At 41.9% G+C, this 18227-nt stretch overlaps 1 long non-coding RNA gene across 7 annotated transcripts in view; it reads left to right on the top strand.

Annotated features, from left to right (window-relative positions):
- LOC135296374 (uncharacterized) overlaps window positions 1–18227 on the top strand; it is a 52477-nt gene that overhangs the window by 6253 nt on the left and 27997 nt on the right. Inside the window, exon 4 of one of the 7 annotated variants that reach the window (XR_010358443.1) lies at window positions 15999–16285. The exons of the other annotated variants lie outside the window; for them this stretch is intronic. This is a non-coding gene — a long non-coding RNA (uncharacterized LOC135296374). Of the gene's footprint in view, window positions 1–15998; window positions 16286–18227 lie in introns of those variants that run through there. 7 annotated transcript variants of the gene reach the window in all.

Below are 18227 nucleotides of genomic sequence, written 5' to 3'. Positions count from 1 at the left end.
GAGAAATATTGCTCTAAAACTTCCAGTGCATGAAAGCTGCCTGTGATAAGTGAGGTGGAAAAATTAGCTCCTGCACAGAGCTACTCTCAATGGCTCTGGGCATTTAAGTGCTGTCATCTTCCAGGGAAGTTAAATTGTTCTGTTGCCTGTGTCCAATTAGCCCTATAATCAACTTAGCAGAATGTGGATCAGGAGTGTGCTGAGATGGGGTGTAGTCATTTTGTCAGAGGATATATTCAGATTGATCCCAAATCGGGGCAAGGAGCCACAAGGGGATCTTGGAACAAAGGGCAGAGATTATACTGAGCTACTTGGAGTCTTTACAAAACTGGAGGAGAGGGAGGGGGGAATGCTTTCTGCACACTGGAGAAGAAATACCAGAAATGTCAGAATTACCAAGCCCAGAAATTAATGACACTAATGACACTAATGACTGGGTTTTATTAATTCAACGTAAACATTCAAGATTGCTGTAAAAAATAAGCAGCCAACAATAGCAATGAGAGGTCAGCTTTAGAAGTACCAGGGTTAGCAGGTAATTGCAATTGACTCTAGTATTGTTCCTTCTTGGCCTTTCTAGGCAGCAAGGCTTTGTCCCGTGACTCTGCAATTTGTTTAAACTCCTCTATTGCCAGAAATTCATTTGGCTGTATCTTTTTGGGTTTCTGATTCTACACAGGATAAATAGCTGGAATGGAACCTTTATCCCTTCTAAGCCTCACAGTTTGTGCAAACATGTTAGAGGAAGAATTCACAGCCCTGCAGTTGGGAAAAGTGAAATCTTTCTGCACAGCTTCTTTGAAGTGGGTGCCAGACCAACATTTGCTTATGTGATTGGCCATGGTGACAACTGATGTCAGAACAGTTTGATGTGGCACAGCCCTTTTGCATCCAGGGCAGGCTCTCTGAGACATGACTACTCTGTCTTTGCATAAATATTCCTGACAAATGCTCATTTGCTCCTTGGATGAGTTCTCTCAAGCTCTGGCATATAGTGCAGAGGTCAAAACAAAGGCCACACGAGTATGTCAGCAATCCATAAACCAGGGAACAAGAAGGGCAAGAAGGAAATACAAAGGCCTTCCTCCAAGGAGGCAACTGAAATTGCAGTATGTTTTTCTTAGCTTTCAGAATAATCTGTAGAGCAAGGAGGCAGAAAACAAGATGGAGTGGGAATAAATAGAAAAAAATTGCCTTCTGGTGGAAGATGATATAAAAATATACCATTAGGTATGCACCCAAAGTGTGTGCTGCTGTTCAGTGGCACCTTGATAGGCTGGAGAGCTGAGTGGAGAGAAACCTAATAAGGTTCAACATGGGCAAGTGTAGGGTCGTGCATGTGGGGAGTGCAAGTACCAGTACAGACTGTGGGCTGACCTGCTGGAGAGCAGCTCTGCTGAGAAGGACCTGGGAGTCCTGGTGGATGACAAGTTGACCATAAGCCAGCAGTGCCCCTGCTGCCAGGAGAGCCAGTGGGACCCTGGGGTGCCCAGGAGGAGTGTGGCCAGCAGGTCAAGAGAGGTGATCCTCCCCCCTCTACTCGGCCCTGGTGAGCCCACATCTGGAGTGCTGTGTCCAGTTCTGGACTCCTCAGTACAAGAAAGACAAGGAGTTACTGGAGAGGGCATTAAAAATGATTAGGGATCTGGAGCATCTCTCTCATGAGGAGAGCCTGTGGGAGCTGGGTCTGTTTAGTCTGGGGAAGAAAAGACTGAGAGGGGCCCTCATCAATTCATACAAATATCTCAAAGGTGAGTGTCAGGAGGAGGGTGCCAGACTGTTTTCAGTGGTGCCCAATGACAGGACGAGGGGCAATGGCCATAAATTAAAACACACAAAGTTCCACCTCAACATGAGGAAGAACTGTTTAACATTGAAGGTGGCACAGCCCTGGAACAGGCTGCCCAGGGAGGTCGTGGATCTCCCTCTCTGGAGATATTCCAAACCTACTTGGAAGTGTTCCAGTGTAGCCTGCTCTAGGTGACCCTACCTTGGCACGGATGCTGAATTGGATGATCTCCAGAGGTTCCTTCCAACCCTAATGATTCTGTGATTTTGTGATCAGGTCTTGAGGCATGTCTGACCCAGGTGGGCGCTGTGATGGTTGTGTAGTGTTGTCAGTAAAGGCTCATCCAACTCAAGTATGAAGTCTTATGCTTTTGACCAGGCAGAAATCTCTCATCTTCTATTCTGCTTCTTTGTGATCTCTTTCCTTGAGCTCTGGTTGATTTTGAAGGAAGAAGTGTCTTCTTCATGCCCTTCCACATCTATCTTATGTTTCCCCTTCTCCTCATTTATGCCTCTGTTATGGGAGCTCAAATTTTGGTGCAATTGGTCCTATAGCTGTGCTGACTTGCTGCTGTGTAGTGTGTCAAGCTTTGGAGTCAGGGCATCATCCCCAGTCGCTCTTTTGCTGTCAGGGAAAATAAAAAGCTTGTGCCCCTACAACTGCATATTAAAGTGATCTAATTTTAGGAGCAGGTAGTAGTTCAGTGTTTCATGTCCAGAGCGTGGACTTGATGGATTTCTCTACATTCAGGGACTTCCTGTCATCCCCAGTTTCATCCTATTTGATACAGATCTCCTGCTGAGTGACAAGTGGTGTGAGCTTACTGCAGCAACAGAAGGTGAGGGGAGTAGTTATTTTTAATGCCCTTAGGGGCACCCTTTGTCCAGATTACTCCTTTGTCCTCACTCCATATTGCTGTCCTTTAAGGTTCAAAAGTTGCCATGTGTCCTCAGCATGGCTACAGGAGAGTAGAGATAAACGAATTTGTTTCTCTCCCCTAGCTGTACTGAAGCCAAACAAACTTGGTACTTGTTTTGCAGACAGCATTTAATGTTTTCCTCCTGGTAGTCTGCCAAGCAAAATCTTTACAGAAAAAAGCATGGTGATAGAAAAAGGCCAGAGCAGGAGCTGTCTCTGTCTCCCAGGTCAGGGAAAGGTCAATGCACATTAAATGAATATTGCTGGTGCTTCTGTTGCAACAAGGCCCAAGCAGTTCAAAGCCAGGCTGCATCATCTGTGGCTGAAAATAATTTGCAGTGCTGCTTCCTGAGCAGCAGATTGGCTTCCCATTACACAGGCTAATGAGAAAGTGTCACAAGTGGTCTCAGTAATAATCTGCAGCAGACACCCTCCCGCCCCTTCTCAGCACACTTGCAGAGATTTTGATAAGAGAAAGAAAGAGAGAAAAAGACACAGAGAAAGAGAGAGAGAGAGAGAGAGAGAGAGAAAGAAAGAAAGAAAGAAAGAAAGAAAGAAAGAAAGAAAGAAAGAAAGAAAGAAAGAAAGAAAGAAAGAAAGAGAAAGAAAGAAAGAAAGAAAAAGAAAAAGAAAAACGTATTCTCACAGTGTGTTCTTTTGTATGCTCAGCCTGAATCTGCAATTCAAAGCACTGGGATCAAGAGAACTGGAAGGGAGAGGTTCATGTGCTTACATCACCACCCGACTGCAATTCCACTAAAGCCCTCAGCAAAGCAGAGCTGTTGGCTCTGAGGGCAGAGTATGACATATCCCTGGCATCACCTGATTGCACAGTGGCATTTTAGGATTTCCTAGGTAAAAATATCTATTTTTGAGACTTATCTTTTTCCAACACCTCCACTCCACCTCTCCCTGGACAGTCTTGTACCTAGCTGCCAACAATAGAGCAAATGGCCTCTGATCCCTGCAGTGTCATGCCAGTTTGGAGCAAAAGCTCAGAATCTGTGTCAGGGCAGAAATGAAAAGATGCTGACCATGAATCAGTGCTCACCACTGAGCCTGCCAGTTAAGATACAGTGAGGGGAGGCACCTGACCTTCTGAATGCAACAGCATGGGGATCCTTACTGGGCTGGTGTGTTAACAACAGTACTAAGCTGTTACATTACAAACTCTTCTTGGCCATGCAATATATCTCTTTTTGCATTTGGATAGCTGAGGAGGCAGTGCAGTGCCCTCTGCCCCTTAATCCACTTTTGTTTCCAGTGCTGCTCCAGGGAGGAACAGCAACAGCCTTTGTAATATACTGCCATGATGCTGACAGGTCAAAAAGCACCATGATCATAAACCACCTCTTTCCAGGCTAAGGCCAAGGTTTGCAAAGATCGATTCTCCTGCATTGCATACTTCCAGGAGCCTTCACTAATTGCACTCTGTTACTCATAGACCATTGCATTAACTCTGCTTTCTAAAGGGCCCCACCAGAAACACTGCAGACATAAAAGCAGCAGAGTATACCACAACCTTGGAACATAAGTATTCCTTTCCTAATTTATTTCTGGCCCACTATTGTGTATTGTACATCATGTTGCAGAGGTTATGAGAGTAAGAAGGTCCTCACTGCTGCCTTCTGGGTCAAGGCAAACCTTGTGGGGGGAGGTGAAAGGAGGATGATTTCTTTTTCCGTAAGAAAAGGTGGGCACAGTAGCTTTCCCAAATAAGGGTGGGATGGGCAGTGGACAAAAGGGGCAACAAGCAAGGAACAGACTGAGAAGCATGTGAGAGATGAAGGAGGCCTGACAGGAAGCAGGCTTACTGCCAAAGCTTAATGGGCTATTTTTTGCTCATGAAGGCACTGAAAGTTGAATAAGGACTGGAGGAATGTGTCTACCTATCCAGGACCCAGTGGACAGAAGAAAAATTGTTTACCAGCCTTTCTGGTTCATCTTTTTCAGTCACTTTACCTAAATTTTCCCCATTGAAATAATTTACTTATCTTCAAGTTATTAGTTATATGTTTTATTAAGATCTGATTCTATGAGACTCCGGGATACTCTTGTGTCTTCTGTGTGATGGATCCCCCTGGAAGAGAGAGGAGATCAGAAGGTCTGCCTTAAGTCTCTGGTCTGTTTTGTACACAGACCACAGACAGCCTGGAAGGTGTGGTGTGTTCATTGGGGGAGATGTTTGCTATTATCAGCATCACTTGAATAAAGAGAATACCCACGGGTATGATACCCTACGTATGCTCACGAGGCTTCAGGGCTGCTGGTAAACTTAGGTCCCCAGTCCCTTGAATATCTTTCTGGACCACCACTGCAGTGCCAACTAAGTGTCTCACCTGGGCACCTTTTCTGTGGTGTCACAGCTCAGTAACTCACTGGTTCTTGGGCAGGTTTCACCCTAGTGAGGAGCCAGAGGCTTCCAGCTGAGCAAAGGAAGCTCGAAGCTCTGGGCCTGCATACCAACTTTTCTGCAACCATAAAACAACAGAAAGCTAAAGTAGAATGTTCTTTATGTTTAATCCTCACCAGAAGTCACAGAATATCCAATGCAACTTATGATAAATTACAGACTTTAGATGGAAGACCAAAAAGGTGCATTCTTATCACTGTGCACTTGCCTTTTTCAGTGTATGCCCGATTTGGACTCACAACTCAGTATTGCTTCCAAAAAGTAGCTTCTAATCTAAGATATGGTGTGGGTCAGGCTCCATTCTCCAGAGTAAGTGATTACTATTAAAAAGTAAGCATGAAGAATTTCTGTGAAGATTTTCTTGGCCATTGGTAAAAAGTTTTGACTGTGAGTACTGTTTCAGAAACAGGCCAGTCTAACAACATAAGGCTAGCTACCATCACCTCTCCTTTCTGCAACAGATACCTGTACTGCAGCACTGTCAGAATTTAAAAAGGGAGAGCAGGGCAGAGAGGAAACAAGACAGATATTCAGACAGAGAACAGAATGATGTGAGTCACATTAGCTACCTGTCTGATCACCTGAGTTCAGAGTGGTTTGATATTTTGGAGATATTATAAATAGGAATTCTGTACATTAATACGTATTTACATGTAATTCTAATTAGAGATGAGTATTTTCCCCATTCTATTAGACTGTAAGAGGACATAAGAAGATTGTGAGTCCTGGACCTGACTTTTTATGGGGTTTTGTAAGGCTGGGTTAACCAGGAAACTCATGAAATTTTGACCTAGCATTTGGGAGGCAGCCACTCAATTAATCTGTACTACTATGTTGCTTAACCTCGAATCTGAAAGAGACATTGAAACCCATAATAAAGCCCCAGAACTGACAGTCAGGACATGTTACAGACAGGAACATCACTGTGGTCTAAGCTGTCAAAATACTAAACATGAATAATAAGAAGGGAAGGTTGAAGGGAGCACAGGTAGGAAGTTTCAGGGAATAACAACACTTACAGGTTAATCCATCTCTGCAGGTTAATCCATCTCTGTTGTCTCCTTGTCATTTAAAGTTCTCCTGCCACATCATGAGAATGGGGAGCTATAACTGCTCAGAAACAGAAAATATTTCAGCCTCTGGGGTTCTGCCTGATCTGTGTCACTGCCATTAAATGTAAACTGTCCTTAAACAGGCATCTTCAAGAGAAAACTACTGAGTGGGAGAGAAGGAGCTGAGACCTCCATGGCTTGCCTTCTGGTGCTTTCTCTCTTTCAACAGTGCAGATGTTACTTTCCAGTCGGGTTTAAGAGAGAATCCCTACTGTTGAGAAGATTAAGGGATTAAACAGAAAGGGCTCCATTGCAAGAATTTCACTTCCAGCTGGTGCTCAGTTGGGGTAGAAAGTTTTCTGAGATAGGGAGATACAGATATGTTGTGCATACAGATATATTTGGCTCCTCTGATTAATTCAATGTTAATACAATGTCACATTTTCCCTTTGGAGAAAATTAGAGTAAGATAGTGCCACATGCTGTCGGTCTTTAGAGGAAATCTGTAGGGACAATTGAAGTCCTGAAATTATTTTTTTCAGGCTTTTAGTTTAGACTCATGACCCTCCTCCCTTCCCCATGTAATTTTAACATTTTTTCTTTTTGTTTTATCACAAATGTCAAAATTACAAATCTGTGACTGGATAGAGTAGGTGAACTGTGAATTTTTCTCTCTTTTGCTGGGTTAAGCCCTACCTTTCAAGCTATTTTATACATAAAGACATTCAGCTGCCTCTGATCTTCATGAGCTTTCTCTTGGTTTCTTTAGAATACAAAAGTGGAGGGCTCAAGCAATCCACAGCCAATTGAAGTGAATGGTCTCTAAAGATGATTAGAATGCCTCTTTCTTACCATGCTTTTTTTGGGGGCAGAGAGCGTGGCGCAGAAGACTGGGTGTATTGGGGAGGAAGAACTGTACCCAGCCTTTCCTCTTTGTCAGGTGTTACAGGATTGCCAACACACTTTAAAGGTGGTTTGAACTTAAAAAACTCGCCTAAAATACAGAAGCACATCTCATGTTGTATTGCACTGAGCAGGCACCCTGTGCAGTTAGGAAAGGTGTGAGAAAACCACAAGCTGGACTGACTGATCCCTGATACATGGGAACACGTGCAGCCCAGTGCTGGCTTTTTGGTGCAGCATTTTCTTCCCATGTTCCTTGCTCTACATTATTTCTAGCATGTTCCTTCTTTGGATTTACCTTTTTCCCTTCTTTCTGCTTTCTTTCTAGAGGGTCTGATCAAGGAGGCCTGTTAAGGACATTGCCATGTTCCAGTTCCAGTTTAAACACGATTATTACTGTGGACACACCAAATAACCTAATCAGCCTTCTTCCTCCATCAGACTCACATTCTCCCTATGGTTGTTTTACCTCATAAATGTGATTTTCTGGGATAGGAAATTTCAGAATTGCAAAGTTTGGCTGCAAGTGGAACAGAATGAATTCCCATCCTTTCTAAGTGCCTCGAAGGGGAATTATAATGGCTGGTGCAGTCTGTTCTCAATTGCTTATGTGATTACAGTGGCAGTAGTCAGGACAAGGAGAAAAGATATCACATATTCTCTGTACAAGTCACTCATATTTTATAGCCATTAACCCTTTATTTCATAATTGAAAAAGAAATCACTGGGACCGTAATTTCTTCCTATTTTCCTGGTAACCACAACAAAGCCCTTACAGATTGAAGGTACATGCGTTCATATAATTTGAACTAGGCATGATTCAAACCAAGAAAAGCAGGGAAATTCTCGATTCTCCACTGGATTTTTTACAGCTAAGGTTTTACCTTTGGTTTTGTTTGTTTGATTGATAGCTTCGGGGGTTGTAAATGAAAATTAGAAGAATTGCGGTGCCATTAATACACATATGTTTGTTGATACCATCCATGCTGTTGTGGACAGCAGCAGGGTGAGTTCTTCAGGGACCCACAGATTCTTTCTTCGCCAGCCCCACCCATTACAGCTGCCAAGCAGTAAATGAACTGGTTCCTCATGTTAGTTTAGCATTGGCTTGTGACCTGTGTTTTCCAGGGCGCTTTATCTGCCTCCTTACCAGCACTGTGAGTCGCCCAGCCCTGCTCCTGTGGCTCCCTCTGTGCAGCCCTGGGGCTGCTGCAGCCCCCAGCCAGCTGGAGGGTCCCAGCTGGTGTGCTGCCACCACAGCCCACCTGCCCCAGAGCACAGGGCTTGTCACTCAGGGGGACTGACACCAGCTATTAGTCGTGATGGACGCACACTTGACTAGTTCTGATAGTGGTATTTTCTTTCAGCCTGTGACATTATTTGAACAGATCACCTTTGTTTAGCACTCACCACGCTCTCATTTGTCAAACAGTTGTCTTTAAACAATGTGACTGTACAAAGTTCCCAAATATGTCTATGTTTGAAGCAAGTTCTCTGTTTTTCAGTTCTTCAGGTGCCACCCTCAGGAGTCTAAACACCTTTGTGAAAATACAGCTTGGAAATAATTAATTCCCTGCTTGAGCACTCAAGAGGGTTTTCTTCATTGCTCCTAACTGCTGGGAGTATGTTCAGCTGCAGTTCAGTCAGAGCTGTGACTGTTCCCTACCATTTATGACACCTACTTTGGTTAACTGCAGTTTCTGGAGGGAACATAGCAATGTGGGTTAGAGAGGATAAACTGGCCAGATTGCTATGTAGGGTATCTTCCTGGTCTCTGGAAAATTGTCCACATTTTCTCATTCTGAAACCCTAATGGGCAAGCAAGCAAGCTTCAAAGCCATGTTGCAGCAACTGCCAGGGTAGGCAAGTTGGAACCATGTAGGAGTGGAGTCTTGCTTACGTAGAATCATAGAGTCATCAAGGCTGGAAGAGACTTTCGGATTGTCGGGTCCAACTGCCCACCCGGCACTGCCTCTGTGACCCCTGAACCCCTAAACTACATCACCCAGAGCCAGATCCAGATGCCTCTTGAACAGCTCCACCACCTCCTGGGCAACCTATTCCAACACCTGACTACCCTAATAGTGAAAAATATTTTCCTAATATGTAATCTGAACATCTCCTGTCTCAGTTCAAGGCTGTTCCTTTTAGTCCAGTCACTGCAGGCAGGGCAAAAGAGACCAGCCCCAAAAACCTCCTTTCAGGGAGTGGCAAAGACCATTAGGTCCTCCTGGGCCTCTTCTACTTGGAACTTGTGGTGGTTTCAGTTTGAAACCAGGCAGAAATGCCAATTTTGTGTAGTGGTTTTAGTTCGTATATTTGAGATTTCGTGAATTTTGAGATTTCTCAACCAATGCACCAAGGAGTGTGGTGGATTCAGTGCTGGGTAATCATCAGTGCGCTCACTTCTTGCTGTGAGGTAGGATTAGGAGAAAAGCAAAGCAGGATCAAAACTTTTAAAGGGTGTAAAGAAAAATTTATTAATGGTAACTATAAGAAAGAGTAATAAGAATCTGAACAAAACCTTCAGAACACTTCTCCTCCCCCCACAACCTTTTCTTTCTTACTGACAGTGTAAAGAAACAAAACTTAAAAACCATGACAGAACTAAACAACCCCAGCTCCCTCAGCTGTTCCTCAAAAGACATGTTTTCCAGACCTCTCATGAGCCTTGCTGCCCTTTGCTGGACAGGTCCAGATGTAGAGCTCAGCACCCGTCAGTGCATGTCTGCGCAGTGCTGAAATGCAGCTCTGCCAGTAGTAAAGTGGAAGATGGAAGCAGTCAGAGAATTGCCTGCCAGTGAGTACAATATGTATATTGTGGTGCCACAGTTCAGGAAAGAAACAGCTAACAACCCTTTCAGTAGCACAAAAACAAGATAACATTTTGTTACAGTACATGGTGTATATCAGCAATCACAAACTCAAAGGAGTATTGTGGATCCGCAGAATGGAAACCAGCTAAAGGTATCACAATACATTTTCATTCTCAGGCAGGCAATTATCTTCTTACTTTTTAGAGAAATAATGCTTTTGAATGCATCAGCAAGCTGAAAATGAAACATGTTTTCAATATTAGAGGGGACAAATTCCTGGTCAAATTGGAAATTTGTTTGTGTAATTTTTAAAATCTTAAGCTACTTCCACCCCTCTCCCCAAACACTGGGCATTCATTTCAAGTACAGTAGGATTTTTTTTTTTCCTGTTAACTGCTAGAGGGCTGCTAGGGGCTACCTACAGCAAGTCAAAACAGGACTGCCACCAGCAATAAATTAGATAATCTCTGGCTTTGTTTAGGTGAATTTAGAGATGATTTGTGGCTTTGCTATTAACTACCAGATGTCTCTGTACTGTGCTGGGGATGGATTCCCACAGAGGTGGGCTCACTTCTTACAAATACAGAAAATAGCATATTCTGGTGGGTTTTACTATGCCTGCTCAGTATGGTTCAGTATAATGTTAACAGCACATGTGCACACATCAGCAGAGATGGTGAACTGTCCATTAAGATATCTCACCAGATTTTAAAACTACTGGACACTAAGAATATCTGCATTTGTGGTTTCACACCACACCTGAGAGCAGTGCTCTACAGAATTATCAAATAATCTGATTAGTGTAATGTGTTTTGATTCTGTCCAGAGCTGTAACAAATCAGTTTGCTGAGCCAGTATCACCTGAGGAGTATGCAGGCCCATAGTAATTCCTGGTGAAATTAGAGGAGGAAGAAAACTGTCATTGCAGAAAAATAAACTTGCATGCTGAAATGTACCCTGCACAGAGAAACTGAGCTTTGTTATTTTACTCAGCAGGACCACGTGGTGATAAAGTGGGATTGCTCTGGCATTTCAGAATTGCTGTTCTGTGTCATAACACGGTCCTCAAAAATGTCAGAGCCTTGAGGAAGTGATGGACTGGTTTCTTAGCAGGAGCAGATCCCCAGAGCTACCCTGGGTGTGCTGATTTGCACCATGCAGAGATTCTGTCACCATTTTAGACCACAAAGAAAATAATTAGGGGAACTAAGTTTATTAAATTTTAATAAAACCTTTGCTTTTATAAAACTCACATAATTCCTTACCTTTACTTATAAAAGGGTGCATTTGTGTAGAGAAAGGTTGGACTTTGCTAACCCCCTTTGCACAAAACAGCACAAGCCCCTACATGGCTGTGTGTGATTATTACATTAACACATCTCTATGGTTACACCACAGAAACCTTTAAGTGTGAATGCATTTTTTCTTTTAAGTACCAAGATGTTCCTGATGGAAAAAAAAATGACCTCTTCTTGGCTCCTGAGATAGAGTCAGGGATGTGATTAATGCTGACTGTATTCCACTGTTTTTCCCTGAAGACTAGCTATTAATATTTTCCAGTGATGTATGTCCTTTCACTTAACCACAAATGGGTGGTCAGCAAGGCATCTAAGCCCATATTTTGTCTTAAAAAATCACTTTCACTGTACTTTCACACATATGGCCTTTGACTTAATATCCATGGACTGATCCTTCCCAAAAATGCATGAATGACCACCTCATCCCATCTTACTTTTTCCCCCAGTTATCTGCTGTTTACAGCAGATCCAACAGCCTGTGAAATGGTGGGTATTTCTAGATTTGGTATATTACTGAGTTAACTCATAGTGGCAAGCTGCTGAAAAGCTTTTCTCATCTGTTACTACGTGCTCTTTGATGTACAGCCTGGTGAAGTCAGTTTGATTTGGCTTTCTTTTGGATCCTATCAGTTGTATCATTGGATTGGCCTAACAAAATAGCTGACACATTCAGAAGGATGCAACTCTCATTTTCTTTTAAGCAAGAGAAGAAATAGAGAAGAAAGGTATCCAAGATCCAAAGCCGTGCTTTGTTAGACAGATGTGCACAAATAAACAGAACAACCCCCTGAAACAAATTGAATCACAACAAGAACAGAGCAGCGGATGGGTGACACGAATTGAATAAAAGGCTTGAAAACAAAATGGGTTAGTAGAAGTTTCCTCACTCTTCACTCTGTCCAGCAACTTTCAGTTTTTTCTCAATCTATGAATATCTTATGGTCCTCTCTAGATTCTTAGTAAAGTCTCCTTTCTTCTACAGGCCCAAACTTTCGCTTCCTGCTACAGGCAGTTCTTCTTGTCCACCCAGGTATTTCTTTGTCTGCCCTGTGGTGCTGCCCACTCTCTGCTCATGGTCTCTGCCACGCTGCATTGCTGCCAAGAAAGAGCAGTTTCCTTCCTGTGGCTTCTCCAGCCTCACTTTGCTGCTGCCCACTGTCACAGCCTCCTTAGCCAAATATCCTGTCCTCATCCCAGGCGCCACCCTGCTCAATGCTGTAGGAAATGTTATGGGAAAAACAACTTTTGGCATTGGGCATGCTAAAAACATGGGTTTGTAACAATTTACCTTTGTTGTCTCCCCAATATTCATTATAACAACCTTGACTTCTTTTAAATTTGATTGCAAGATTCACAGGTGGGGGGAAATCAGCAGCTGACAAACACCGTGCACAGACAGGATCTGCTCTTTGCCAGCCATCCGGGGGATGTTCTCAGAAGAGATCAGGGAAGTAAGGGGACAATGGAGGCAGCTGTGAGATAGGTTTTGTGTACAAAGGGTTCTACAAGAGTGGGACCTGGAGTGTTGGCAGAAACAGTCTTGTGGCTTCAGAAGTTAATGTCTGCCAGGGCATTTTCTGTCTCTAAATTTCTCACTTTATATTTAAGCTTTAATACGAACTCCAAATCTGGATTACAAATTTTTAAGATGAAGTGTCAAATCATTTTGTCTTGTTACTGACCTTCTGTCTCCTTTCTGCTCATCAATTCCTCATTCTGTGTCCTGGTGCCCAGAAATTGAAGTGTCATTTTAGAGTCAATTTTACAATGTATATTCTTTTAAAAATTATGGTTTATAATTTACAATCATTTACATGCATTTTTTGAGCCCTGCAGTGATTGGACTCTCTTGGAACTAGCAGATTTGCATCAAGAGCATCCTTGCCTATGAACTAGTGTCTAGTCCTCTAATAAGATCCCAAGCACCCCAGTTCAGTTCTTTAGAATATTTGGTAAGACTAGGTTTGCTGTTTTCCTTCATGCAAACAAGTGATAGAATGTAGAAACCAGTGAGCATGCCGCTGGGACCTGGGAGTCTGGGCTTCATCAGGGCTTCAAGCAAATCTCACAGCCAAACCCACAAACTATCAGAGGCACAGAGTCAGGCATAGATGCTTCTCCCCTTCAAGAAACGCTTTTTGCTCTGAAAAGCCTGGGCACAACAGTTGTACATGTAATTTCTAAAACTGCCTCTTCACCTCTTGATAAGCGACCATTTTGACAGAAATGTCTGTATTTCTGCCTTTGAATAATTTTGATGAAAGAAAGAGTAAAAAAGTATCCTCCTTTCTAAAGAGCTAATTGCAAGTGGTGTCCCTCACTCAGAAAAATTTCTTGAAAGTGCCTGTCCCCCAAAGACATATAATGAATGCTCGTGTTGCCAGGAGGCAATTGATATCTTCATGTGGAGGGCTTAATAAATTAAAGCACAGTGGTCAGCTTCCCAGAAAAATGTCACAGAGGGGCAGGTGTCAGGGAGAAACTATAGTAACATGGGAGGCAGGAAGAGAGAATTAGCAAATTCCAGACAAATCAATTCCTACTGTAGTTTACCATCCTAAAATTGCATGAAAATGAAGGTGAGCTGAAAACCTAAAATGCTTTTGCAACAAATAAGTAAGATTTTGGAAGACCTGTATTGTTTAATGAACATGGTCTGAGTAGGTAAAGCCCAAAATTTCATTTAGTTGTGGGTTATTTCTTTGTGTTGCAAGACTTGGGACTCATGGAAACTATCTTATTAATTTGTTGGGGTATTTTTTGCCTGTCATTATTTTCTTGCAGTGTCTGCAGCCTTCCAGAGTCTGCACAGAAGTGCACATGAGCCAGGAATATTAAGGTAGTTGTAAGCAGGTTCTCATCTAGACACTATGATACCAATGATCATATAAATCAGCCAGCTCACTCATTGATGTGAAATGGTAACAAATAAATAAGACTTATTTTTAACTTAGTTCACTTCCGATGGTCATAATTAAATGAGTATAAATATTAGAGATGAGGAAGTTTTTCTTAAATATTGCCCAGACCATCATATTGGTTTCAAAGGATGGCTGCTTACTAAAATCAGTAATTCTGCCTAACAAAATCAGAGACAGCGTCAAGAAGCAACAATGATATTTGGATTTATATGTTCAAAGAACCCTAGATTTAGGGCTTCTACCCATCTTAGTATATTTTAGAAGTATTTAAAAACTACAGCTAAAATTGATTTAGGCCCTTTAAGACTGATGCTGAATTTTGAACTGGTTTCTTTCATTTTTGGGTTTTTTATCTGCAAAGACCCAGCAGAGCTGATGTAATCTCTAATGGCAAAAGCAAGGCAGAGCAGTACATTCCTTCTGTTGCTTTCGGATTCATAATGTCATCTGCTGCATCAGAAGAAACGTAAATCCTTAAATTTAGATGTCTGGAGCACAGTTTAGCTGTTCCTGTCTTACTCTGGTATTTGAAATAGTTTGCAGTGTGAGCACCCAGGACTGATACCTGCTTCCTAATGTACCCATTGCTAGAGACCTTGTGCTCTCTCTGTTAACAATTTTTTAGTAGGTTTTTTAGTGCTTGGTGAGCAGGCATGACTGTGTGTAAGACCACAGAAAGTAGATTTGGCCAAGGTTTTTATAGAAAATGCAAATATTTTAGGGTTGTTGAGTAACATTTTATGTCGCAATGAAAAAGACAAGCTATGTTTATCCTTTAGAAATAACAGATGGTTATTGTAGGGTGTGGGGAGAAGAAACACAGAAGAATGGGTTGTTTCCAATGGGGATTTTAGCATACATGGAAATTAAAAGTTTGTGGGGATGGAGGTGAAAAAATAAGTTCTAAGGAGTCAACAGGGTCATACATGGCATATTATTCTGCAGATGAATTCTCAGTTTGGTGTCATGACCCTTCACGTTTTCTTTTGAACACCCAACCTGGACTTCCAAACAGATGCATGAACATATGCCAGTCTTCAGTGTCTTTAGATGCTAAATTGCATTCCAAGAAACTTAAACTATCTGAGGTCCCATCTTGAGAATAACTTTCTTGGCAAAGGAGGGCTATTCTGTGGCAATAGTGGGAAGTGACTGACTTTTTGGCAAAAGAGGAAGGGTTGAGACACAAGGAAGTGTCTTAAGGTATCATTCAATAGAGAAAACATGGGAAATTTTGGAATTCCTATTCAGAAGCTTGGGCCTACTATGTAAACATTAGGAAAATTCCATTAATACACTCCAGTTCTCTATGAATAGCTTGATTCCTACCTCATGAAGCTGTCAAGGTTTCCAGATCCTAAGCCACTTATCTCCACTAGAAACAGGACTTCCTTGTTCTGCTTTCTCATAACAGAGCTGATGCCAGTCTGGGTCGCTGCTGGGGCAAGGAAGCTCTCAGGGAGTCCAAACCTGGTGCAAGCACAACCCTAATGGCTACAAGGTGTGCTACAGGAAACAGGAAACAGGGCCCATTTCTTCTGCTCACTCAAGCGTTAATTCTCTTCAATGAGAAATTAAAAGAATAAGACCTGTGTGAACAGGGGAATACAAGTTGAAAAGGGGTTGACCCACTTTCTTTCTTTTCTTATGCAGCACCTCCTAAATCATGCCAGGGAAGATGGATTATGCTTTCAGTCATGAGATAAACCTGTAAACTAGTTCTTGTCTGCAGCACTTGTGTATTATAGATCTTGTGTCTCCTGAAAGATGAATAATTACAGTCCCTGGGGAGACCCTCTTTCAAAAATGCAGTCATCATGGATTCTACAGTGTGGGATAGCTGTATGGACAATGATGATAAAACAAACAACCTTCTTGTCCCCAACAGGCATGAAAGTGAAACAGGAAGAGAAGACAGCTCTCATTAGATTAATGAGCAAGGCTTCCAATTTCTGGTCAAGTTTCTGTTTCCTGTGCTTTGATGAAATAAATACTACTTGATAAGGACAACCAAGTACCATCAAATTAAAGTGTTTCATTGACCAATTGCATGCATCCTGATTTAGAGCAGACGTCTCCCAAAACAATGTCCTATGGATAGAATGGATCCTTTAGAATAAATTGACTGGATTTTCTTCGCTTCTTTTTCTGTTTGGCCATCTGTCTTCATTGAAAACTTGGTGAATCAGATAACAAAACCTAATGAGTTGTGCATCATAAATCTGTAATGTATCTCATGGATGAATTCTTCCATGTGCATGTGACATTTACTCTATATTTAGAATGTTGGGCCTACTCATTATCCAAGTGGTACACAAAGAAGAGTTTATAAGAATTCTCTTTGAGCATATGCTCTGAATATAACATACAGAGGTGCTACATAGGGTCTCTTTTCAGGAACCTTTTTGAAGTATATATTGTAAAGAACATAGTGCAGAAGACACAGCCATTGTTATGAAGCAAATGAGCTTTCCAAGTTGAGGCATCTTCTGGGATAGAAGGAGAGTTCATTGTTACCATGCATGCGGAAATCGCTAAGTGATACTTCGCTGTCTGCCTCTGTTCAGTGCCCCTGAACCAGGCAGTTATCACAGCTGGTACAGCTGCACTCTTGCTTTGCTACCCTTTGTGGTACTAACAGACATAATGGTCACAGAGACCCAGCTGCCCTGCCACCAAAAGATGCAGAATACAGTCAAGCTTAAATTGCCTTTGCCTACCAACAATATTTGCCATCATGCTCCATTTTACAAAGAATCAGACATTGCTTCATTGATGCATTGGCCTAGGATTGATCTGGGTAGAACAAAAGAGGAAGGATTTAATAACTATGCAAGTCAAAATGACCTTTCCAGAAAGGTGACAATAGCTGCAAGTGCATAGAGACACAGAGCTTGAAATCTTTGCACACATGCAAGGAAAGCTCACCATTTTGCCTCTGGCATTTGGGCTCAAAGTAGGAAAAGGACCAGAGATGTCTTCAGCTACCTCATTAAGTGAAAGCACAGCTACTCTCCCAGGAGTAGAGTAGGGTGTTTGTCACTCTCCAGCTTAAATGACATATTTCAAAGCCACTGCTGTTAGCTTCCAACAATGCCTCAACCTTGAAAAGAGTTTCTGTGCAGAAAAACTTGAAACAGTAAAGCATCTTCTAGGTCTAGGAAAACAAATTATTATCATCATTTACAAAGATTTGTGCTCAGACACAATAGGGTGCAATTCAGGACATACATGTATATTTTTATTACTGCTTGTATTATTGCTACCACCAGTACTTTTGTTGTTATCATGAAAGCCAACACAAAAGGCCTGTGAATATGCTCCTTGATATACAATACCTTGTCACTCCAGAATGACAATGATTTTACAGAAATGGAAGGGGAAACAACACAATGAAGTAAAGTCCCAGCATTTAAGCTACATCAGTCCTTTAGCAGTGACTCTGGAGCCCATCCAAAAAACCAGCGTGTATTGATTAGACATGGGACACATACCTGCTAAAGCTTCAAACACAGAAACCAAATAAGGTCTTGTCTATTTTTTATCATGTTATACAATACAAAATTGCCTGAACAAGCACTAATAGACTATATTTGAACTGATCATTGCACCCTCTTTATCTACGTCCGCATTTAAAATTCATATCAATATCACTTTAGGTCAGAATCAATAGCAAAACTCCAAGCTCTTTGAGATTGTCCTAATATAAAGACTAGCTGTAAAAAAATCTAAACCTTTTCATTATTTCTCTTAGGTCACAAAATCCTGGTTTAAGACAATTAGAACCCTAATGTTATATCAAGTGCCAGCATTGACTTGAGGTGGTGATGGTTTTTCTCCCAGTGTCTCTGGCCATGGTACATTTCCTGGTGGTAAGCTGTCCCATATTGTTTTAGAAAATAGCATTTAACCATTCAATATTTTGCTTGTCGACATTGTGTCATGAAGCAGTGTTCTGTCAAGCAGTTTGAAAAGGGCAATAGCTTGCAGAGTGCAGCCAAAAAACCCCACCAACAAACAAATAAAAGAAAATATTAATTCAGAGAGGAAAAAAAAAAAAAGATGAGAAAAATTCTGGCAATTTTGGCTTGTTTCTCACAGTGAGTCATAAAAGAAG

This window comes from Passer domesticus, chromosome 3, assembly GCF_036417665.1.
Source record: "Passer domesticus isolate bPasDom1 chromosome 3, bPasDom1.hap1, whole genome shotgun sequence".
In the NCBI taxonomy this organism is placed as follows: Eukaryota; Metazoa; Chordata; class Aves; order Passeriformes; family Passeridae; genus Passer; species Passer domesticus.
This window is presented reverse-complemented; position numbering and strand designations above follow the sequence as displayed.